At 37.0% G+C, this 26740-nt stretch overlaps 1 long non-coding RNA gene across 1 annotated transcript in view; it reads left to right on the plus strand.

The window, feature by feature from the left end:
• Positions 1 to 8906, plus strand: part of LOC140713045 (uncharacterized) — a 290028-nt gene extending 281122 nt beyond the window's left edge. The window contains exon 3 of the long non-coding RNA XR_012094927.1: positions 8838 to 8906. This is a non-coding gene — a long non-coding RNA (uncharacterized lncRNA). The remainder of the gene's footprint in view (positions 1 to 8837) is intronic.
• The last annotated feature ends 17834 nt before the right edge of the window (positions 8907 to 26740 follow it).

Genomic DNA, 26740 nt, shown 5'->3' on the forward strand with positions numbered 1-26740 from the left:
GAATCAATGGGGTTAGGGAGACATCCCTAGCTGGAGTCAGAGGCATGGCCAAGGGTTGGCTGCAGGTTGGCTGCTTGTGGGAGTCACAGACCCCCAAGTACTCATGGGTCAGGACGGTATAATCAAGTGCATTTGAAGCCCTTTGTTGTAAAGAGAGTGTGTAGGGGAGGAAAGGAACGTGTGCCACTCTCCAGCTGTCCTGGTACCACCATGTTCCTGCCTGGTAGTCTGATAATGCTAGATATGTACTTTGTCTTTGTTTTTCTAGGATAATAGACAATATAACATGGTACTAGCTAGATTTATGACCTTTAAGTGGACATCAAGTATGTGAGCCTTCATTTATATTCTTTCTTCAGGATGCACCAATGTTAGAGGTAGACTAATCAAAGCACATAGAGGTTAAATCATTTGTCCAACATGACAAAGTAAGAAAGTGGTAAAGCTGTGATTTAAAAACAGGCACTCTGGCTGCAGAGTCTGTACCTTCACATTATGATATCTTTGTAGCTGCTGAGTTTAAGCAATCTGCAGATAGGATATTGGCATGACCACTCACCCTCATTCCTCATTACCCTCAAGTAATGATCTGGCAAGAAGATCTAACATTTCTGTGCTACTGAAGGGGGCACAGCATAGGAACCTGAGCAGTCATTGCCACACTGAGTTCAAGGAGATTCACAATTCCCTGGAGCTGACTCAGGTCAGTGAAGAAGCAAGATGGAGTCAGAGTGGCAGACTCCAAATCATCCGGAGGAAGAACATTTTCAATCATCAGAGAAATCAGCATCCTGGGCAAAATTTAATAGGAGAGAAATAAAGATTCTATTACAAAAAAAGAAAATTTGGTTAAAAGGCACTGGTATGGTAAAATGAACCTGGGGTTGGAGTCGGACTGGGTTGAATCCATTGACTTGCTAAATGACTTTGACAAGTTACTTAATCTCTCCAGGCCTTTGCTTCCTCATTTTTAAAAATGGGAAGGACAAAAATCCCATGTAAAACTATTAGCACAGTACCTGACACATTGAAGGCACTCCATAAATGGAGATCAGAACAATTACAGGAGTAGCAGCAATTATAGAAATAATAACAATGATAATAGTTAATGTTCATATAGTGTTTACTACATGTCAGACACTCTGCCTTTTCACTCTTTTATCCTTAGAAGAAAATAATGAGGGAGTTCCATTATTATTACTTCCCTTTTACAAATGAGGAAACTGAGGGCAGTATATAGATTCAACCCAGGCCTGACTCCAACCCCAAGTTCCTTTCACCATACCAGTGCCTTTTAACCAAAATTTCTTTTTTTGTAATAGAATCCTATTTCTCTCATGTTAAATTTTTCCCAGGATGCTGATTTCTCTGATGGTTGAGAATGTTTTTCCTCCAGGTGATTTCGAGTCTGCCACTCTGACTCCATCTTGCTTCTTCACTGCCCTGAGTCAGCTCCAGTGGGCAGTAAGTAACTTGCCTAAAGTCACTGGAATGACAAAGTGGCAGAGACAAGATTCTAATCCAAGGATCAGCAAACCTTCCCTATAAAAGACAAGATAAGTGTTTTAGGCTTTTCAAGTTTTTAGGATGGTTTCTGTCGCAGCTACTTCACCCAGTTCTTGTCGTGTGAGAGTATCTATCAACAATACATAAACAAATGAACATAGCTATATTCTAACAAAACTTTATTTATGAGCACAAAAGTTGGCATTTCATATATTTTTATGTGTCATAAAATATTTCCTCTTGTTTTGACTTTTTCCCCAATCATTAGCTTGTAGGTCATACAAAAATGGGCAATGGGCTACATTTGACCTACAGATCATAGTTTACTGTTTCTTGTTATTAAGTGGGCCACAGGGGCCTGCAAAGTACAAAAAAAAATGGCCTTTGAGGGGAATAGGAAGGAATCATATGATAGGAGGAAAATAACCCATTTCTGAGAGAGGAAGCCTTGGAAAGAATGAAGGGACCTGAGGAGAGAGACAGCCAGAAACAATCGCCGTTTTGAAGGAATATGGTGAGGAACTGAGGAAATCAATGCGTGAAAGCCCATTTAAAGCTATTCCTAGTTTTGTGATGTAGTAAGCTTTGCAGCTAAGGCAAGCAACACAACTTAGCCTAACCTTGTTTTGTGGGGGCTGAGTGGGAGAGAGAAGGGACAGTAGGTAGTTTTCAGGCCTGAGTGAGCTGTTTATCAGCAATAAAGAACTGACAAGTTGAAACGTCGCTGAATCCACTGCTTGTTTTTATTAATGCACTATCAACATAAACATCCTGCTTACCGACAAAGAGACATTTGTGAAGTCCTTACATCAGGCAGTAAGTGTTATGATGGGTTTATGTACTGTATGAAGAGAGATTATGTTCTCCAAAACCTCACAATTTTAGGGATTTTTCTACCTATTAGGTTGGTGCTTCCCTTTCTTTAGGGCGTACTGGAACACATATTGAAAATTCTGTTAGTGGATTCTGTATGTGTCTAAAATTAAGACCTAGACTAGGTAGAGAAGCTTGATTAATTCTATGAGCAGAATCAAGCCTGTTCTACACAGTTAAGAGTGGCTAAGCTGCTGGACCCAGCCTCTCACCTCTTCCCACCCACTTCTTCCTTTTTCAACAGTCAGCTGCTAATTAGTAATTTTAACTATTGTTCTGTCTATGAGTGCAGTCTCTCTTTTCTTTTTAAGTTGGAAGAATATAAGGATAACAGTAACCAAAAGAAAGAAATAGAAAAGGAATTAAGTAGTGAGATAGCATTTTAAGTCACCCCAATCCACTAAGAAGTTTCCTTTAGGCATGGTATACAGGGCTTAGGGGTAAACCTGAGACCAAGGATCTGGACATTTAGGTGTACATCTAACTTAGGATCATTTTTAATACCTTCTTTTTTCTGAATTTCTTCAATCCCCACTTCTCAATTCAGAAAAGACACATTACATTTCATTTATTGCCCTAAACATATTTTGCAGGAAAACATCAGTGCTTCCTTGGAAAACTGCATTATCTAGACTATACCCTTTGGGGCTACGTGATTCTGATTCTGGACTAGCCATGTTACAACTCTGTAGGCTCTCCATACCCGAAAACAAGGCAAAATCATTCTTGACTGGAAAAAAGCAAATTCTCTTCAGTGGAGGTTGAACTGACTTATCTTCGCCATTGATCAAGAGGTAGTTTTACCCTCATTTGTACAACATTACATTCAAAATTCCTGATCTATAAATGATCTGGTCTTTGGATTTCCCTTTGAACTGGTGGTAATATCTGATGAGTTCTCTAGTTAAAAAGTTAAGTAGAATAATTTACATATGTTCATTTTGTATGTGTGTAAAAATCATGATTTTACCTTCTCTTGAAAATTATCCTTTAAATTTTTCTTCTAGTTTGCAGATTAGGGGTTCATTTCTGGCAAGTAAGTCTGTCACCAGTGTCACTTGTCAAGGTGTAGATAAATAAAATGTATTTGCCTATCTTATTTCTACAGCTTAATCTCATCCTAATAATTATATTAAGTTTTATGTTAACCTGCTTCAGAGCTATGGGGAGTGGAGAATAACAGTGTCTCTCTGGATGGGGGAAATACTTTTAAATAGCCCTGAGGCACAGTGTTCTATATAACAGCATAAAGGCAACAATTACGGCATTTCCATACCTTTCCTTCTCTATTACCTCCAGCTAATAAGCTTTGCAGAATCAAGGTTGATTCTTCCCTAACAGCGTAAAATAAAATGTTCTCTTTTTGTGTTATTCTGTCCAACCCTCTTCAAAATTGTCAGATAAATATCAAAACTGTTTTGGGTTTTTACAGACCAAAATAATTGACCAAAGAAAGAAAGTTTTAAGCAGTGAAAACTGTACACTTCTATGAGAACGTTAGTGCAAAATGTTCTTTCGGCTTGGCTGGCTAGAATGGAGCCTTATGTAGGCAGAGCATAACTCTATTACTCAATGATGGCCGCTCAGTATAATACACTCTCTTGAAATAGGTTTAAGAAGCTAATAGAATCAGTTGATTATAATTAGGAATGATGAGCTCAGCAGATGAAGTTGGCACAATAAACCATGCTGTTGAATTAGGCAGACTCTGCTGGATGCTTTTCTGCTCCTACATTGTGTCCACATGAACCTTGGCCTGGGCATCCCAGTCCACAGTATGGCAGCCCTTCTAAAAGTCACTATGAGTGACCTGAAATATTGGATGAGTTATATGGACTCATTTTATTAGGAAATGGAACCCCCATTCCTAGCTATTCTTGATCAATTTATGAGCATTATGTGACCAGCAATGTGCTTTAAAATGTTGATAGGCATACAGAACTATACCTACCTGGCCTTACAATGCCTATAATCTTATTGGAGAGAGAAATCTAACCAAACTATAGCAATAAGAAAACAATGTACTGTTTGCCTGAGATACTGATTTTAAATACAATTATCATGCACAGAGTAGTAATGAGGAATTGTCTCACAGAGAACAAGGCATTTGAGTTAGATGTTGCATGATTTGAAAGTTGGATATTGCAGGTAGAAGATACAGGATGAGCAAAGGCAGAATGGTGAGAAAAGGATGGCACATATAAAATTTAGGGGGGGATGATGCTGGTATGAAAAATGCAGTTTATGGAGTGATAGAAAGTAAGCTTAAGTTGGAAAGAGAGAATAGGAGTCTCAGTTGACCTAGAGGTATGGAAAGAGGAGTCTTCTGGATTTGGCACAAAAACCAATCAAGGTTATTTTGGGATTAGGAGTGGAAAATAACATAAAGTATTGATTTATGCAAGGTAGCTTGAAAGGAAAAGTCAATGAAGATAATAAAAAAGATGGACTGTGACCAGGTCCTCCTTTAGAGGTAACATTACTCAAATGAAAATATGGAAAATCTAATACATATTTTAAAACAACTAATGGTAAGATTTTAATTCAATAGAATAAACATTTATTGAATATATCTATGTATAAAGCACTATGACAAACACTGAAGGAAACCTTAAGATGAGCAAGGCAGTCATCTGTTTTATGAGTTTGAAGTCTAGAATGGGGTGTTAGTACTTCACTGAGAAAGGCAAGTCCATGCATGCTTCTCATAAACGTATTAAAGCTATGCAGAGAGGATAGGTATTTATTTTGCCTAAGGTAATTAGGCAGAGTTTCATGAAGGCTAACTAAAACTACAAAAAAATGAATATTGGAAAAAGCTGGAAACATCATGGGCATAGCATTCTTCAGAAGTAGAGACACAATTGGAATTTAGGACATAAGATTGGTTCAGGGGGAAGGATGAAGGGGGCATCAATAAGATAAGGAATGTGGAAGGCACAAAGTTATGGAAGGTCTAAATATCAATTTAAACTATCCAGACTCCCTTTATGGGGATGTCATAAAACATTGTGTAGAAAACTTAATCATTTAAATCTCTTCATGATAAAGATAGCCCTAATTGTGGATCCAAGATGGATTGTGGGAAGGAATTACAGGAATGATTGGTAATGAGGAGGTCAGTTTGAAGTAAGGTTGACTGGGAACAGTGAAAATAGTCACAATGGAGGAAATAATTTAAGAACCCTTGCAGAGGTAGCATGGTGATAACCTATTAATTGGACGTAAAATTAAGAAGCAAGAAGGTGCTATCCAGCAAACCAAAATTTTGTTTGTGTAGTAAGTGGGTGGTAACATCAATAACTAAAATCAGGAATATGGAACTAAAACAGATTTGGGAAGAATGATAACGAATTCTGTTGTAGACATAGTGAGTTTGAGGTACTGATAGGTCATCATTACGGAAATGTCAAAAAGTCAGATAAAATACTTGCTTGGAACCCAGAAGGAAACTCAAGATGGTAGATGTAGAATGAGTTTCATCCACAGAGGGGTGTTAATGTCTGGCATTTAATGAAATTGTTCCAGAATTAGAATACAGATGATGTGGGCTAAGGATTGGTCCCTGACCAAGGGAATAAAAAAGGGAATAAAAAAGTGGGCAAAAAAAGGGAAAAAACATTGAAGTTAGACAAAAAATTACCAAAAAATTATTAAAGGCAGATGTTGAGAAGTTTTCTGGATAAAGGGGTTGGTTGGTCATATATACTGACAAGTCAGGGTTATGACTGATAAATATCACTGGATTTGGCATCAAGGAAGCCTGTGGTGACTTTAGTGGAGTGTAATTTTAAGTAAACTTGTGGAGGTGAAGGTCAAATTGTACCGGGGACAAAAGAATAGGAAGAGAGTACAAACTACTCTTTCAAAGAGTTTAGCATTGAAAAGGAGAAAGCAGACCATTGTAGCTTGCAGGGGCCACAGAATTGGCAAGAAGAACTAGGGGCAACTTTATATGAGTAGGAAAAAAAATCACTGGAAAAAAGAAATTGAAGCTAGAGAAGAGATGTGGGAACAATTGACGAAAGAGAAATGAGTAACAATAGTATCAAAGCAAACTAAAGGTGTTAGCCTATATGGGGGAAAACACTCTTATTTTTCTTCTCAGACGTTGTTGGACTAAGGTCATTTAATTTTTTTGACAAGGTTGTTGGACCTTTAGATAAAGGTATATGAATTGCATATAGTGAGCCAACAGATAGTGCCTCAGCTACATGCTGCCTGTGACCCAGTTTGAACTCACTCAATCTAGTTGTGAATTTTCTGTATTGACCTCATTGTCCCAGACTTGGCTCTTCCCTCAAATACCAGTTCATTAGGCAGTCTTTTGGACTGTGTGCTTGGTTTTCAATCTTACTTTAGTATCTGGGACCCACCTCTGAGATAACTTTGAATTCCACACATCAAATTGCAGAACATTGCTGTCCCTCTTTGCCCAGCAAATATCAAACACACTCTGAGCCCACTGCATCCTGGAGGAGATTGCAAGGCCTACATCAACTCAGAAGTGAACTTCTGGAGAACTGAAGAGCTCAAGCCTAGCTGGATGACTCATGGACATAAATCCCCCCCAATTCTGAACTATTGAGGTTGAGAAAAATCTGATTAAAAGAGGATGAGTTTGTTTTCAGTTCTGTTGAGACTGATGTGACCAGAGAATATCTTTAGAGAGTTAGAAATATGGCCTTGGTGTCCAGATAAGAAGCCTCTAGTTCCTTCTCAGTTGTAAAAATGGATTCTACTACTCATCCCTAAAATAAATTCACATATATATTCATACATGCATATACGACTCAAGGATAGTCCCTCTTTCTTTTCTCCTCTCTGTCTGTCTCTCTGGATAGGTAGATATATATTACCTTTAGTTCCATCTACATGTTCCTTAATATCTTTTTTTGGTCTGAGTCCTTTTCATACATAACCAAATGAGTTTTAGTAAGAATATTTAGCAAAGAATATTGAGTGCTCGGTTAATTCTGTCTGGCAATAATGATGAGCTGCTTCCAAAACAATGTTATGTAGGCTCAGAATTACTTTATTCAGTTTAAATAAACAAGTTCTCAAATAGCCCACAACTTCTTACAGTGAGCTGTGGTTGACATGCACAGCCTGGTCCCCGTCTCTAGAAGGCAGGGTGAGGGGAAGCAGAGCCTTCTAAAAGGTTGTGGGAAGCTCGCAGATTATCTTTCAAGGTAACTCAAGTTTTTCATCTCCAGGGGACTACATTTTAAAATAGCCAAAGCCATAAAACATCCTTGGGCTTTCTTTATTGCCTTCGTTTCCACTTATGGCTGTAAGTGTAAGTCATTAGAAAGATTCACTCCACCAAAGGACCATGGAGAGTTGACTAAAATGGAACAAAATCATCAGGTGAACTGAAAGTTTTCTATTTGTACAAGTGTTGAATTAGTACGTCTAAGAGGTCTGTGGAAGTGAGTAGATTTGATACACTCCTTTAATGGGTCCATCCAGGAAATCCTCCTAACGTGGGAACTGAAGATTTGGCTTATGTTTTCCTCATAAGGAGTTAGCCTCATGTCAGCTGAATGTAATATAATAAGAACAAAATATGGTTTTTAGCTATGCTAGATTCAGCAATACCACCAAAGTTCTTCCTGTAATACTGACTGCTATGAACCACTGAATCCCAAAAACAAACCTTCTTATCCTCCTCTAAGTAAACATTCTCTCCAGGTCAAGCATCTTCAGCAGCAGTTGTTCAGAGCTCAGCTTCCGTAATGAAACCACTTTTATACTGTATTCAGAACCACTCTGCCTCTCATTAGCTGTTTGACCTTGGGCAGGTAGTTTAATCTCAAAGTCTCAATTTTTTCTTCTGTAAAATTATGTGTAGGATTTCTTCTATTTCCCCCTGCAGATTCATTAACCAGCCTTGTCGTCCTCTTATTAACTCCAAAAGGCAAACAATTACAGATAGAATGACCACTTAACTCATTGTTCAAAATGGGATGCTTAGGTGTAAAAGAAGGAGACTGCTAGTATTTATGCCAGAAAAAGGGTATAAATTGGTACTGTTCCAGGAAAACCTGGATATATGGTTAACTACTAAATAGGCTATGTCAGTGGCCTCATTTGCCCCCTGGCTTCTGAAGAGCTGGCAGAAGATTGAAGAGGGAAAACATGATGCCACGGTATTGACTGCCCTGATTTCCTATTTGCAGTATTGCCAAGGCTGGCTACACCCACAACCTGGGGTCAAAGAACTGCAGGTGGTTTCACCAGGTACCCTTCTCCAGGTTCCGATAACTGCTTCCTTCCTCCTGCTTTCAGGCCTGGGGTGCTACCTCAGTCACCACTACACCTTGCATTAGCAGCCCCAGCGTAGTACACTGTCACTTGTGGTTTCCCTACGCCATGCCCACAACTTTGTAAATAGCTCCTTTATTAAACCTTCTTCAGATTACCTCTATTTGAGTGTACTCTTTGTTTATTGACAGGATCCTGACAGAGACAAATCCAGCAGGATTGTACCTACCTTCCAGAGTTCTGAATTGAGGTAATCCATGGAACCTGCATAATGGCAAGTAATCATTATGAGGTAGTAATTATAGATTATAAATTGCACTTTGTAAAGGAGTTTTGGATACTCCATCCCATTTGGTCCTCAGAACATGTATGACAAGGGAGTAACATCATTGTTCCACTTAATAGTTGAGGAAATTAAAGCTAATTGAGTGAAACGACTTTTCAGAGTTTGTAGCACCAAGTAACAATTTGAGATTTGAACCCAGGCCTCTTGAGCCCAAAGCCATGTTCTACTCTTACTGAACCACATTGTGTTAAGATTTCTAGCCAAGAAAGTCTCACTGGATTTTTTTCCCAACCTTCTCAGACATAATTGTGAAACATCACCATCAGTTATCAGTCATATGGAGTTGCTGTTTATTTTTAACGTTGAAAAAAAATTACAATTTGTTGGGATAGTGAAAAGGCAAGATGTAGAGCCAAGGGGAAGAAGAACTATTATGTAGTAAACTCCAAATGGCCCCTGCTCTCACTAGCTTTTTCCCATAAGTTTAAGTAATGGTTACATTTATGCCGTGACTCTGAGCAATCAACTTACACAGCCCTCAAATGCCTGCCAAATATTTCTGGAAATCCTTAAAGGGGCACCTCTCAAGCTAGTCCATTATCCAGAGTCACTAAAGACCCCTCCCCAGTTTCTTCTCCATCACTCTCGCTCTCTCTCCTTGATACTGCTGTCTTCAGAGTGGTATAGAGAAGCCTTATTACAGTCTCTGCTGCTGGTGCTATGATAAACAAGCAAAGATTTCTGCCAAGGTCACAGTATCCAACTATTCCTAATACTTTCAATCTTTTCAGAACAGAGAGAAGGACTTCCTCCTTTTTCTAAAACACATTGTCCTGTGGGACCTTGAGGCAATAATATTTGTGCCAACATTTTGCAAGCTTTCAAGAATTCTTCCATCAGTGTCTGGTGCCCATCCCTCAAGCCACAAGGACATAGACTCTGTCCAAGGGGCTAGATAAGAAGTAAACTCTATTCTTTCCCATTCCCCACCCCCCACCGTCAGTCACACATTTCTTACTCCCAGCAGCTGCCACTCACTTACAAAGTGAAACATTGAAAACCCTATTCATAACACATGATGGATTCAGACCCAGGGCAGGTGGAGCACACTAGCAACCCCTGCATCCCAACTCAGTAAACCCCAAATGCCCTGTTATGGTGGATGTTATTTCAGGTTTATTGTTTCAGAGCATGCAAAAAGCATCAACTCCTGAAACAGAAGACCTCCCCAAGCAGGCCTTGTTAGCAGAAAAAAAATGTCCCAATTACTGTAAGAATGATCTGAGGGGCAACTTGACCATCTTTCTGCAAAGACCAAGTGGCATTTATGAACTAAGCAAAGTAGGAATTTAGAAACTCTGTATTCCCACTGCACTTTTGCTGCTTATTGACTTGATGTTTGCCTTTGAGCAAGTTACTTAACCTCACTATGCCTTTGGTTCCTCATCTGGAATCAAAGAATAACTAAAAATACTTTCCTCATGGGGGAGTTGTGTGAATTAACTAACTAATGATGGAAAATTTCCATATAAATGCTAAGTAGCCTTACTATTCTTGTAGCAGGAGACTACTGATGTGTGCTCAGAGGTGCTTTGTGTGTCCTTTGTTACTCAGTCCTCTCTGAGTGTCTCTATCTATTGCTAACCTCACCTAGATGTCCTGGCTCTCAGACTACCAGGACAGTGTTCAGTTCTTTGCAGCCTCAGGAGCAACGTTGTTCTAAACCTCAGGCCTTTATTAACCCTTCCCAACTTATCCACCGTCAGAAAGTCAAGTGTCTGACACATCTGACAAGGACTGCCTCTAGAGAACAGCCCATTGGAACACTATTAGAATTTGTATCCATTCCAAGACATCATTAGTCCTCTGAAATACTGTCAAGGAAATAGGCTGGTTTGCTATTTTTCTCCAAATATGTGATATGTGATTGACATGTATATGGTACATACACACAGATTACCCACATCTGACAATACCTGTATGTGCATGTTGGGACCTTAGAAGTCATAGAAACTGTTGTATACACCAATGAAGAAAGTCATAGAGTTGTTAATCCAAAAGATCCCAAACTCCTAACACCATTAATATTGAGACACTGGTTGCAGTACACAATTATTTCAGTGGAGTTATGTTTTGCATAGACTACTGTTAAAATGCATTTGCCTTCTGTGAGCATATATAAGCTGTCAGGTGGTCAGCCTTCCCATGTTTGTACCTGTGTTCAATCTATTCCTTTTGCTTCACATACTGTACTCACTGCATCCCCCTTCACTCCCATCTTATTCTTTCTTAGAGATCTAGCTTCAAGTCCCATATCGTCTACAAGTCTATCCAACTCTCACAGACTTTGATATTTCCCCTTTATTTAACACTACTTACCACTCATTTGGGTTTTAATATTTTCTACCTTACATTGCTATCTGCCATTTGCAAATGTATCCCAGTTGTTAGCAAGGATATCTTGGTAGTTTTAGATCTAAATAGCATTAATTTAAAACTCCATTTAAACACCTAGTGAAAATTCAAAGTCCTCCCAGAAAGTTCCTCAAAGTCCTCTAAGGTCTTACGTTTAATATGGTCACCTCTGACTGTGGGCTTATACCCCTTTTGAAATGTTTCAGATTGTAGATCATCTTATTGCCCAAGACTAATATACCTGTTTTGGATACACCAAGATATAAAACTCACCCCTTCTCAGTTCCCAGAGCCCCCCTCCCTCATGGGAAGCATTCACAAGGCAGCAGCCATTGCTGAAGAATTAAGGATAACGTAGAGGGCTCCCACTTCACAGCCACACAAACAACTTCAAGTTCTTCAAGTTGAGTATGGATGATCCTTGTTCTATCACTTCTCTCACCTCTAGGGTCTTTGTATCTGTTATATCATGCCTCAGTCTTATATAATTTGTCGGGTATCTTTGGTCTCCTGTCACTCTTTCTCCTATTCTCTTCAAAAAACAGAACAAACTTTCTCTTATTTTCTCATGCAGAGTACCTAAGCCATTTCTTTTGTCATTTGGCTGCTAGATATTTATGCCACCATAGTCTCACCTTGCATCCCAAAGTACCAAGATTCTTTCCCCAGAAGACAGTTTCCTCCCAAGGGGAATTTCATGTCAGCTGTTGAGATAGCATTCTTCCACCCCCACATGTGTGCTCTCCCTATGCAATTATATTTTCAGCTTTTTGAAGCTGGATCACTTCTCATTCTTATATTCTTAATCCTCAGTACAATTTAGGGTCTATTAAGGCTGACTAATGATGGTGATGACTACTGTATGCAAAGCCCTATGCTTGGCACTGTGGGGAGCACAGAAGTCATTGTGATATGGATTCTCACCTCAGAAAGTTCATGGTCTAATATAAAAGTCGAGAATTTAGGCATGATGATGATGATATTGATGGCAAGTAAGATTAGGGTAGAGGAGATGGGATATAAACCACGTGCTGTTAAGTTGTGAGGAATCAAAGGTTGTCTTGGCTAAATAGTCCATTACATGAATATTTATACATTGATAATTAGTAGCAAATTATACTTGGTCATAAATCTATAGAATTGTGTTGAAAGTTGAAGATTTCACATAATGAACAAATGCTAAGCAATTGATTATTTTCTTCTTTAAAGTTTATCATAGAGTTTGATTAATAGGTACAAACAGACAAAAGAAATAAGATCTAGTGTTCGATAGATTAGTGGTATAGCAATAGTTGACAATAACTTAGTGTACATTTCAAAATAGGTAGAAGAGAATAATTTGAATGCTCCTAGTATAAAGAAAAGATAATTATTTAAGGTGATAGATACCCCAATGACCCTGATTTGACTTTTAGATATATAACTGTATCAAAATATCACATGTACCCTAAAAATATGTACATCTATTTTATATCAACTAAATATCCAAGAAATTACATTTATGTCAATATTTTTATATCGACTTAATTAACATTTTTTAAATATTTGAAATTCAGAAAGACATGTAAAGAGTAATATGACCAACTCCTAAGTATCACTCTACTTAATAAATAAAACATTAATGACACATTTGAAGGCTTCTGGGTGCCTTTCCCTCATCCTATTATCCTTCCTCCCCATCAGAGATAACTAATCTATAATACTTTAATTTTCTATTTGCACTTTCCCAGATCATACTGTAATAAAAACTTCTTCCACAGGCCTCCTTGGAGACAGACATGTGATCACAAATTTCCAGAGCCTTTATTTACCTTCCATTACCCAGGACAAGATGGGATCCTAGTTGTCTTTCTTTCCCATTGGGCAGATTTTTTACTAGTCCACCTTTTAACTAAGATGTAACCCTTCATGGGTTCTGGCTTTTCAATGAGTTATCAATTCCAGCTCCCGCCATAAGTGGGCTGAATGCCTGCCTTATCTCCTAGAGTCGATGAGGCCCTGAAAACATAAACCCCATAGTTACTCACCCTCCCCAACCTCAGCTCCCTTTCTCCCCATACAGGCAGACAGAAGCTTCTCTTTAGTTTATTTTTCTAATTTCCAGTTTCCTGCTAACTTTTGGTCTCTGGAAGTTTCCTTTCTTTTCTTGTGAACTTCGTTATAAATTTAAAAGTATGTATTCTATTTTTATTCAGGGTTTTGAGTCTTTCTTATTGTCAGAAATGCAAGTGTCCCTGTAGATATTTCCAGTTCAATGGTCCACCCTATGATTCCCAAGGCGAACAAGTTTGTTTGGTACTCTGGCCCTGTCATTCACCAAGCTGCGGCCATTTGCCTTCTACACATTTCTCGGTTGCACCCAGCACTTTGCTGTTCTATCTGGAATACCAGTTCCCAAATACTTTCTTCTTATCATAGTTTAGGTCTCAGCTCAAATGTTTTCTCATTAGACAGACCCTTGCTGATCACTCTATCCAAAGTGATCTATCAATGAGGTATCCCCAGTTGCTTCCTATTGCATCAGCTTATTTTATTGTTTTTGCAATACATTCCCTTATTTGAAATTATCTTCCCAATTTTTCTGTTTACTTGTTGAATGTTATTTCCACCTTTCATAGTGAGGGGTCATGAGTCTTTCTCATGAAATTAATTTGGAACCCTTCTAGATCATCAAGTCCTGACACCCGCAAAGCAGAAAAGTTTGGAACATTCCCAGAAAGTGAATTGTAGGCCAGAGAGAAGTATTACTGAGTATAGCCATGAAATTTTACACAGGAAAGGAATTCAAATCTTAAATGACAGTAAACCAGAAAGATAGAAGACTGATTCAGGAGCCTCTGCAAATGTTATAGTTGTTAAAGTGCATGAGGACCTAAAGGCATTCCCTTCTGTAAGTGTAGACATCAGTGCATTACTCGATATATTGATTTCAATATAGGTAAAACACAAAAAGCTAGCCATGAATGATTTTATATATATTTCTATGTTTCTTAACATCCTTCTAGAAGATGGAATTTTTGAATAATTATAAACTGACAAGTAAGCAGTAGCACAGCAAACAAATATAATCCAACTGAATAAATGAATAACAGAATCATCAGCTTAAGCAGGTTAAAAGGACTTCTACCTTGTACTAATCCGTAGTGGTTAGACTGATTCACAGTCTTTCTCATGAAATTAATGTGGAACCCTTCTAGATCATCAAGTCCTGATAACCGCAAAGCAGAAAAGTTTGGAACATTCCCAGAAAGTGAATCTCTAAAGGGCGATGAAGTAAAAAACTGATGAATGAGGAAGAAAACATTTCAGTTAGATTAGTTCTTGTCTAGGAGTCAAACAGGAAAGAGAATAAAAAGGACGTTAAGGGTATAAGAAAAGGTTGAGAATCTTTGAACTGCATTCATTATGCAGTTTTGAGTACCTATAATATGTGCCAGCATTGGGAATATCAACATGATCAAGACGTGCAGAGGCATCTCTTTCATCCACTATCCTATCCTTGAACTCATTTAGCCAAGTAGTTTTCAAACTTGATTGCACATTAGAATTACCTGGGGACTTATTTCCTCTCTTCATGCCCAGACTGAATATCAGACCAACTAAATCAGAGTCCGAATTGGGTGGGACCCATAATTAATTTCTTTTTGTAATTGCCTGGATGATTTCACAGAACAGCCAAAGCAAAGAGTACCACATTTTCACCATCTCATTCTCTGAGCTGGAATATTCTCTCACTTTAAGCTCCATTAAGTAAAAAACTGTACCTATTTTTGCATGCATTTTTGTCCCCATTGTATCCCCAGACTTTAGCACAGAGCCTGAGAACTGGTACACACTAAACTATTATTGATTGAATGGATGAAAATCTTTAATGCACTTGAAAAGCAGTACATGGAACCTTGGGGAGTACTAATCAATACAAATTATTTCCTTATCATTAGAGAAGGATTTCTTTTTCACTTCTGATTTCTGTGTAGCTTTCCTAAATACATACCTGGACTCTTACTGCCCCATATACTCACTCATATATGAGGAGGCAGATGGCTTCTCTGATAGATACACTTGGATACATAAAGGGGCATGATTGGGCTCAGCCCTTAATTTCTTCTCTTAGAAACGAAAGCTGATGACACATGAGGATATGCATCCCTCCTTCCTCTAGGAGTGCTGCTTCTGGGAGGAGAAAGCTGCCTGGGATGGGAAATCTGTCCAGTTCTGAGGGTGGCTTTCCTACTATCAGTGTACTTCCGGTCTAACTCCATCATTAGAAAGGATATGCTTTCACCTTTACCTTCCACTCTTTTGTTATTCTTCCTCAAAACTTCAGAACTGAAGTGAGAAAGAGGATATGATTTATTAGGGTGCTGTCAGATTCCCAGATACTTAAAACTAAATATGCCATATAACACATTATCTCTTATGGTATTTGTGTTACATTTGGGGCATAAAAGATAAAAACTCCCACCTGGGAACATGGGAATATTTAATAATGACTGTCATGCATTAATACTTGAGGGTGTTCATCAAAAAGTGGGCAAAGGATATGAACAGACATTTCTCAAAAGAAGACATTCATACAGCCAACAGACACATGAAAAAATGCTCATCATCACTGGCCATCAGAGAAATGCAAATCAAAACCACAATGAGATACCATCTCACACCAGTTAGAATGGCGATCATTCAAAAGTCAGGAAACAACAGGTGCTGGAGAGGATGTGGAGAAATAGGAACACTTTTACACTGTTGGTGGGATTGTAAACTAGTTCAACCATTATGGAAAACAGTATGGCGATTCCTCAAGGATCTAGAACTAGATGTACCATATGACCCAGCCATCCCATTACTGGGTATATACCCAAAGGATTATAAATTATGCTGCTATAAAGACACATGCACACGTATGTTTATTGCAGCACTATTCACAATAGCAAAGACTTGGAATCAACCCAAATGTCCATCAGTGACAGACTGGATTAAGAAAATGTGGCACATATACACCATGGAATACTATGCAGCCATAAAAAAGGATGAGTTTGTGTCCTTTGTAGGGACATGGATGCAGCTGGAAACCATCATTCTTAGCAAACTATCACAAGAACAGAAAACCAAACACCGCATGTTCTCACTCATAGGTAGGAACTGAACAATGAGATCACTTGGACTCGGGAAGGGGAACATCACACACCGGGGCCTATCATGGGGAGGGGGAAGTGGGGAGGGATTGCATTGGGAGTTATACCTGATGTAAATGACGAGTTGATGGGTGCAGCACACCAACATGGCACAAGTATACATATGTAACAAACGTGCACGTCGTGCACATGTACCCTACAACTTAAAGTATAATAATAATAAATAAATTTAAAAAAAAAATACTTGAGGGTGTTTCTTTCCTTTATAAAGATATATTATTCCAGATTTTTCAATAACATATCTTGGAGTGCCTCTCAACATCTGTTCTCCACATAAGACATTTCGTTCTATGTGTAATTTTCTTAAACTATGCTGCCCAGCAATGAACCACATGGCCTCCTTTAATATACTAAATGAGAAAGATATACTAACTAGAAAGACTAAGTGTGGACATCTCCACATTTTGTGTCTTTATGTTTACATTATTGTATTTTTTTTTCTAAATACAATGGAAAGGATCAATATATTGTTCCATATATAGCTGATGATTGAAAAGTGGCTTTCTCCATTATAAATTGGGGAATTTATGAATCATTCAATGGAACTTGAAAAAACAAAGACGTAAAAAATTTCATGACCAACATTCACTAAAAACAAATTGAAATCAAAAATATGTTTGCAGGATCTTGCTGATTTTTAAAGTAGATAATGACAGAAGATAGATTAGATACATAGATAGATAGATAGATAGATAGATAGATAGATAGATAGATAGATGATAGATAGGAATATTTAGCTATATTATCTCCAATGTTATAAATGCAGATCCTTCTATAAAAATTAAATGCACCTGATTAGACCTTTAAACAGGTTCAACTATATGAGATGAGTGCATAGAAGCAGAAGAATAAAAAAAACATTCTCTGCTTAGGAAGAACGCAAAAAATCCTAAAACAGGCAAATGCTTATGCCCTGCAGCAAAGGATCATGTAAGCAGGATGAGCTTGACTATTTCCTTCTTGAGCACTTATCACTACGAGCCCACAGTTTTGACAGCAGTGCTTGATTAGAATGAGAAAGATTAGCAGAGACAAAAATAAGAAGCTGATGCTATACTATTTATTTCATGAGTCATAGGGAGGGGCTCAAGTAGGAAATATAGTGAAGTTTCCATTAAACGCTGATGCAAACTAAATATTTCTATTTATGAGTGTCCCCCTCTATACCTAAAGGTAGCTGAGACTTACTAAAAAGAATTATCTTGCTGAAACGCACAGCAGTTTCCCAACATCGGAATTCAACACGGCCCCACAGAGTGACGAATTGTAGGCCAGAGAGAAGTATTGCTGAGTCCAGCCATGAAATTTTACACAGGAAAGGAATTCAAATCTTAAATGACAGTAAACCAGAAAGATAGAAGACTGATTCAGGAGCCTCTGCAAATGTTATAGTTGTTAAAGTACATGAGGACCTAAAGGCATTTCCTTCTTTAAGTGTAGACATCAGGCTGGTAATCCATTCAGCAGGAAAACAAGCTAACAAGTCATTTATGCCACCAGAATTGTGTTTTCTAAACTTAAAATGAAGGAGCTGAGATTGTAGTGGTGGCTCACATTAAAAGATTCAGAATCTGCTTCCATAAACATCTTTGAGTGTTATGTACCAGGACCTATGTAAGTCGTTTGATATCTATTACCTTACTTTATACAATTATAAGCAATTTTTAAAATATCTGTAAGGAAGATGGTTCTTCCTAATGATCTAGTCAGGATAGAGAACACACATGTCATAGTAAACACTAACATGAATAAAAGATTAGATGCAAAAATGAAGACGGAACTCACATTAATCAAATGTGTGGTGAAAAATACTATGGAATAATGATATTATTTTGTCCTGTTTAAAGTAAAAATGAAAGTCGTGGGCTAAATTCCTTTTCCTCCTGCTTCTGCATTCTCTTTCTTTTCTCACTTCCTCCTTGCTAATCATTCCAGCCTCTACCAAGGGCTATTTCTCCATGGAAAGCACTTTGAGGGATAAATGTCAGCATCCTGTAACAGATTAGGTTTTGAGAGGGGAAATACATCATAGATGAGGAGCCAACTCACTGCCTATAGGAATGAGCAAATCCAGCAAGCACTCACGAAGAAACAAGGAGAAAACACACGAAAAGGAGAAAACAAGTTTCTTGTTTGCTTTGTTCTCTTCTACGTTGCTATTTGCTTTTCTCACTGTCTTTCTCCTTTTAATTTTTTCAGCATTATTAAGGTGTAATTGACAAAAATCATATATATTTATGGTATACACCATGATGCTTGACATATGCATACAATGAGAAATGATTTAAACAAGCTAATTGATGTATCCACATCAAATGCATATTATTTTTGTTGTGAGAATATTTAAAGTCTATTTTCTTAGCACGTTTTGGGTGTAAAATTATTATTCACTATAGTTACCATGCTGTACAATAGATCTGTAGAACTTACTCATCCTAAGTAAAACTGTATCCTTTGACCAACATCTTCCTATTCCCAGCCCCACCCCTACCCTCACCCTGGCAACCACCCTTCTACTCTCTACTTGTACAAGTTCAACGTTTTAAGATTCCTCATATAAGTGAGGTCATGCAGTACATGCCTTTCAGTGCCTGGCTTATTTTACTAAGCATAATGTCCTCCTAGTTCATCCATGTTGTTGCAAATGACAGCATTTCCTTCTTGTTTAAGGCTGAATAGTATTCTATTGCATATATATACCACATTTTCTTTATTCATTCATCCATCAATGGACTTCGGTTAGTGTCTATTGATGGATGAATGAAGAAAATGTGGAATATATGTACAATGGAATGCATATCTTGGCTAGTTTGAATAATGCTTCAATGATACTAATTTCATCTCCTTTGAATGTATACCCAGTAATGGGATTTCTAGATCATATGATAATCCTATGTTTAATTTTTTGTGGAACCTCTGTGTTGTTTTCCATAATGACTGTTTTCCCATTCTCACCAGCAGTGTACAGGGCTTTCCTTTCTCCACATCTTCACCAACACTTGTTATCTCTCTTGTCTTTTTGATAATAGTCACTCTAATAAGTGTGTGGTGATATTTCTTTGTGGCTGTAGTTTGAATTTCCCTAATGATTAGTGCTGATGAGCATAGTTTTATATACTCGTTAGCCATTTCTATATCTTCTTTTGAGAAATACCTATTCAGGTTCTGTGCCTATTTTTTCATCGGCTGTTTTCTTGACAACAAGTTGTTGGAGTTCCTATATATTTTGGAGCTTAATACCTTATCAGACATATGGCTTGCAAATATTTTATCCCATTTCATGGGTTGTGTCTTCATTATTATTGATTGTGTCCTTTGATCTGTAAAAGTCTGTTAGTTTGATGTTATTCTACTTGCCTATTTTTTTTGCTTTTGTTGTCTCTGCTTTTGGGGTCATATCTGAAAAATTATTACCCAGATGAATGTCAATGATTTTTTTTCTATGTTTTCATCTAGAAGTTTACAATTTCATTTTCTACATTTAAGTCTTTGATCAATTTTAAGTTTATTTTTTGCATATGTTGTGAAATAATGGTCCCATTGTATTCTTTTGTGTAGATTCCGCATCTTTGCTATTGTAAATAGTGCTACAGTGAACATAGTGTGCATGTGTCTTTTTGGTGGAATTTTTTATTTTCTCTTGGGCATATATGCAGTAATGCGATTGCTGGGTCAAATTGTCATTCTGTTTTAAGTTCTTTTGGAAATCTCACAACTGCTTTCCACAGTGGCTGAACTAATTTCATTCCCACCAGCAGTGTATGTGTTCCCTTTTCTCTGCAACCTCCAGCATCTCTTGTTTTTTGACTTTTTAATAATAGCCATTCTGACTGGTATAAGATGGTATCTCATTGTGATTTTGATTTGCATTTCTCTAATGATAAGTGATGATGAACATTGTTTCAGATGCTTGTGGGCCACATGTATGCTTTCTTTTAAGAAGTCTCTGTTCATGTCCTTTGCCCATTTTTAATGAGGTTATTTGCTTTTTGCTTCCTGAATTAAGTTCCTTATAGATTCCAGACATTAGACCTTTGTTAAATGCATAGTTTGCAAATACTTTCTCCTATTCTGTAGGTTTTCTGTTTAATCTGTTGATAGTTTTATTTTGCTGTGCAGAAGCTCTGTAATTATCAGTTCCCACCTGTCATTTTTGTTTTTGTTGCAATCTAGGTTTTCCAGTTTGTTGGTGGATAATTGTCCATAGTAATTTCTTTTGATTCCTTGCATTTCTGTAATACCAGTTGTAACCTTTCTTCTTTCTGATTTATTTTTATCTCTTCTTAGCTCAGCTAAAGCTTTGTTGATTTTGTTATTTGGTCAAAAAACACAACTTTTTGTTTTACTTTTCTTTTATATTGTTTTTCTATTCTCTATTTTACTTATTTCTGGTCTGATCTTTGTAATTTCCTTTCTTTTACTAAATTTGGGTATAACGTGTCTTTTTTTTTTTTTTTTTTTTTTTTTTTTTTTTTTAGTTTCTTAGGGTGTAATATCAGGCTCTTTATTTGAGATCATGCTGTTTTTAAAATGTGGGCATTCTCTATACATTTCTCTCTTATAACTGCTTATGCTGCCTGTTACAGTTTTGATGTGTTGTTTCATTTTTATCTAAAGATTTTATCTATCTGTTAAAACATTTATATAGTACAGAGATACAGACTAAAACACTGGGGGAAGTGACATAGGAAATTGGGGGATGTAGGTTAGAGGACACAAAGCAGCAAATATAGGGGATGAACAGGTCTAGAGATCTAATATACAACATGAGGACAATAGATATTAAAATTGTACTGTCATGCTAAATGAGTAGATTTTAGCAGCTCTTGCCCAAAAACATTGTAACTATGTGAGATGATGGATTGATTTGTTTCATCATAGTAATCTTTTTGCTATCTATATGTGTCCCATGGCATCATGCTGTTACCTTAAATATACATGGTGAAATGTATTTTAAAACATTTATATTGCTTAATACAATTTTGGAGAGCATTTTTGCATGTAGTCCTATGTGCTAACCTCTGTAACTTTTTTTACTTGATATCGTACTATACAAATTAAAGTAGAAAGTGTTATTCCAAGCATGAACTGGGCAACACAAATGGAATATACCAATGCAATAACTTTTTGATATTAATATAAGTACATCGTTATTATTTCTATGCATGTTTTACAATTGGTAAATAACGTCACTTCTTACAAATTCTCCTCTATCTTTCACACATCACGGCATTATTTAAATGTCTCTTGGGATTATATTTATTGGTTTAAGACTGTGTTTGAATGTCATAGTCCAGCACTGTCCATTAGAAGTTTCTTTTTTTTCTTTTTATATATTTAGGAAGTACAAGTGCAAATTTCATACATGCATATATTGCGTAGTGGTGATGTCTGGGCTTTTAGTGTACCCATAACCCAAGTAGTGAACATCATACCCAATGGATCATTTTTCAACCCTGCCCCCCTTTTGTAGTCTCCATTATTTATTATTTCACTCAATAATTTCTATTATTCCAAATACTATATGTTCTCACTTATAAATGGGGGCTAAACAATGAGTATATATGGACATACATGTATAAGTGAGAACATGTAGTGTTTGACGTTCTGTTTCTGAGTTATTTCGCTTAGGATAATGGTTTCCAATTCTATTCATGTTGCTGCAAAAGACATGATTTCATTCTTTATTAGGGCTGAGTAATATTCCATGCTGTGTATATGTATATATCACATTTTCTTTATCAAATCCTGGGTTGATGGACACTTAGGTAGAATCTTTGGTACTGTGAATAGTGCTGTGATAAACATATAAGTGCAAGGTGTCTTTTTGATATAATTCTTTCTTTCCCTTTGCATAGATAATCAATAATGGTACTGCTGGATCAAATGGTAGTTCTATTTTTAGTTATTTGAGAAGTCCCCATTTTTTTTTCCATAAAAGTTGTACTGATTTACGTTCCTACTCACAGTGTATAAGCGTTCCCCTTTCTCCACATCCTTCCTAACATCTACTAGTTTTTGACTTTTTAGTGATAGCTATTCTGACTGGTGAAAGATGGTATCTCATTGTGGGTTTGATTTGCATTTCTTTAATGATTAGGAATGTTGAGAATTTTTTCATCTTTCTTGGCCGTTTGTATTCCTCTTTTGAAAAATTTATGTTAATGTCCCTTGCCCACTTTTTAACAGGTTTTTTTTTCTTCTTGTTGAGGTTTTTTAGTTTCTTGTAGATACCGGATATTAGCCGTTTGTCAGAGGAATCGTTTGCAAATATTTTTTCTCATGCTGTAGGTTGTCTGTTTACTCCGTTGATTGGTTTTTTGCTTTGTAGTTACATTAAGTTCCATTTGTTTATTTTAGGTTTTGTTCCATTTGCTTTTGAAGAGTTCATCCTAAATTCTTTGCCTACATCAAAAATTTGTCCGGAGACTTTTTCCTAGGTTTCTCCTAGAATTTTTACAGTTTCTGGTCTTATGCTTAGATCTTTATTCCATAAAGATACTTTAAAATTTCCCTTTACATTTCTACTTTGACCCATTTGCTGTTCTGGAGCATATTGTTTAATTTACATGTATTTGTGAATTTTCTGAAATTTCTCCAGTTATTGACCTCTCATTTCATACCATTGTAGTCAGAGCAGATATTTGATATGATTTTAATCTTCTTAAATTTGTTAAGACTTATTTTACGTGGCCGGGCTCGGTGGCTCAAGCCTGTAATCCCAGCACTTTGGGAGGCCGAGACGGGCGGATCACGAGGTCAAGAGATCGAGACCATCCTGGATAATACGGTGAAACCCCGTCTCTACTAAAAAAATACAAAAAAAACCTAGCCGGGCAAGGTGGCGGGCGCCTGTAGTCCCAGCTACTTGGGAGGCTGAGGCTGGAGAATGGCGTAAGCCCGGGAGGCGGAGCTTGCAGTGAGCTGAGATCCGGCCACCGCACTCCAGCCTGGGCTACAGAGCGAGACTCCGTCTCAAAAAAAAAAAAAAGACTTATTTTATGGCCTAACATATGCTTTGTCCCGGAGAATGTTCCATGCACACTTGAGAAGAATGTATGTTCTGCTGTTGTTTGATGGAATGTGCTGTATATGTCTTTTAGGTCATTTGGTCTAAAGTGTAGTTCAAGTTCAATGTTTTCTTATTGAATTTTTTCTCTGGATTTATTGTTGAAAGTGGGATACTGATGTCCCCTACTACAATTGCATTGTTACTTATTTCTCCCTTCAGATCTGTTCACAGTTGCTTTATATATTTAGTGTTCCAATGTTGATTATATATATTTTTACAGTTTTATATCCTCTTAATAAATTAGTCCTTTATCATTATATGATAACCTTGTCTCTTGTGACAGTGTTTTACTTAAGGTTGATTTTGTCTAAGTACAGCTACTCCTGATCTTTTTGGTTTCCATTTGCCTGGAATATAATTTATTATCCCTTTACTTTCATTCTGTGTATGTCCTTAAGGTGAAGTGTGTCTCTTGTAGGCTGTATATAGTTGGGTGTTGTTTGTTTGTTCATTTTATCCATGTAGCCACTTTATGTATTTTGATTGGCAAACTTAGTCCATTTACATTTAAAATAATTACTGATAGATAAGTATTTACTATTTTTTCTTATTATTATCTTCTGATGTTTTGGTAGATCCTTTGTTTCTCTCTCTCTTTCTTACTATCTTCCTTTGTGATTTGATTGTTTTCTGTAATGGTATGCTTTGGTTTCTTCCTTTTTATCTTTTGTGTATCTACTAAAGGTATTGTTTTGTGGTTATCACGAAACTTAAATAAAATGGGTTAGAGTTATACCATTCTATTTTTAGCTGATAACAACTTAATTTTGATCATATGAAAAAGCTTTGTATTTTACCCCCATCCCCAACCTATTTTATGTTTTGGGTGACACAGTTTGGAATTTTTTATAATGTATCTCTATTAACATGTTGGTATAGCTATGGTCCTCTTTAATACTTTTGTTCTTTAGCTTTTATTCTAAAGTTATAAGTGATTTACCCACAACCATTACTGTATTAGAGTATTCTAAATTTGACAATATATTTACTTTTACCTGTGAATTTTATACTTCATATGTTTGTATGTTACTCGCTAGTAGTCTTTTGGTTTAGCTTGAAGAGCTCCCTTTAATATTTCTTGAAAGGCAGGTCTGGAACTGCCTTTCAGTTTTTGATGCATTTCTTCAGGTTTTGTCTGTCTAGAAAAGTCTTGCCTCCTTTTAAATCCTTAAAGTTTTCCCAATTCTCCTCATTTATTGAAGCAGAAGAAATTCCTAAACTGAACTTATCCTATACAGAGGAATTATAGATATATACCTCTCTAATTACATTTATAACACAACTATATAAATGTTAATATATCTTTTCTATCACTTGTTCTTAAGTATCTGAAATTGAAATCAATAAAAGGTCATCTACACAATAAAATATAGTTTAGTCAATTAAAATAAAAACACATACACCTTTAACATGACCATGATATAGGTTAAAGTAAAAATACAAGTTACAAAATAGTATATAAAATATGATCTTATTTTATAAATATGTGTTTGTACGTAAGTGTACAATTTTTATGCCTAAAAATAATCAAGAAGTGTATACACCAAAATGTTCACAGTAATTATATCTAAATAATAGGTGTATGGATAATTTTAGTTTTCTTTTGTGAATTGTTTCTTTTTCTCCAAGGTTTGTGACTTCTGTTTATATATTTTTTAACACAAAGATATTGGGTGGGGTAGATCACAAAAAAATTAGACAAAGTCAGAGCAAGAGGTGGAGCTGGGACTTGAATACAGACATGCTAACTTTACTCCCTGGTACACTCTACTATAATGCAGGTGCCACTAATCTAATTATGAATACAATGCAGAGGGGGAAAAAACAAGCATAACAATAGAAGACTGGAGAAAGAAGGGATATTAGTAGGAAAAGTAGTCTAGTGGCAGAAACAAAAAATAAATTCTTCAGTCATTTGCATTTCTCCCTTTTGTTGTCATTGCTAGCCAAAAACTAAAGTATTGTCCACAATTGACATAATATTCAGGTTCATTTGACAGCTGTCTAAAATATTACAATGGGATGATGGAAGCACAGAGGGGTGTGTACTTGACATACAGGAAAGGACATACAGTTAGAATAGTTTTCAGAACATAAATATCTCATACTAGGCCCTGAAATCATTTTTGCCCACATTTCCAAAAGGAACCTTGAAATGAAATTTAATCCATATTAGGGGTAGGGACAGATAGGGATAAAAGTAACTATCAGCAACAGAGGCTTGTGCTCAGAACAGAAATCTGCCCAAAAGAGAATAAACGAGAGCAGGAGTTTGCAACTTTTTTTCTGTAAAGGGCTAGTTAGTAAATATTTAGCCTTTGTAAGCCATAAAATCTCTGTCACAACTGCTCAACTCTGCTGTGGTAGAGCAAAGGCTGCCACAGACAATAAGTAAACAAATAAACAAACATGGCTACGTTTCAATAAAACTTCATTTACAAAAACAGGTGGCAGGCCTGATTTGACAGTGGGCTATAGTTTGCCAGCCCCTGAACTAGTGCTGTAGACATGTGCTCAGCTAACAGGAGGTGGGGCCTGGTAGGAGGTGTTTGGGTCATGGGGGTGGATCCCTCATGGCTTGGTGCTATCCTCGCAATAGTGAGTTCTCATGAGATCTGGTTGTTTAAAAGTGTGTGGCACCTCCGCCTCTTGCCATGTAAGATGGCTGCTCCCTCTCTGCCTTCCACCATGAATGAAAGTTTCCTGAGACCCTCACTAGAAGCAATGCCAGCATCATGCTTCCTGTAAAGCCTGCATAACCGTGAACCTCTTTTCTTATAAATTACCCAGCCTCCGGTATTTCTTTATAGCAATGCAAAGAAAAAAAAAAAATACGCAGCCTAACACACTACCATAGAAAAATTCCTCATGGGGTAACAAGGAGTGATGCTAGGGTTAACTGTATTTCCTGTAATCGCTCTAGATCTTGGTTTCAGAATTCGGCCTTAACATTGAAAAGGGAAAGCAACTGAGGACAGCCAATGATAGGAAGCCATGCCAGTCATAATCCTGAAAGACGTAAACCCAAATGTTTAAATCCTGAAAGCTGAATTCTGGGAAGGAGATTAGTGTGGTTTGTGTTATACACAGCACAGCTGCATCATATTAGTTGCATCCTGTTAAGCG

Source organism: Chlorocebus sabaeus, chromosome 12 (genome assembly GCF_047675955.1).
Source record: "Chlorocebus sabaeus isolate Y175 chromosome 12, mChlSab1.0.hap1, whole genome shotgun sequence".
Lineage (NCBI taxonomy): Eukaryota > Metazoa > Chordata > Mammalia > Primates > Cercopithecidae > Chlorocebus > Chlorocebus sabaeus.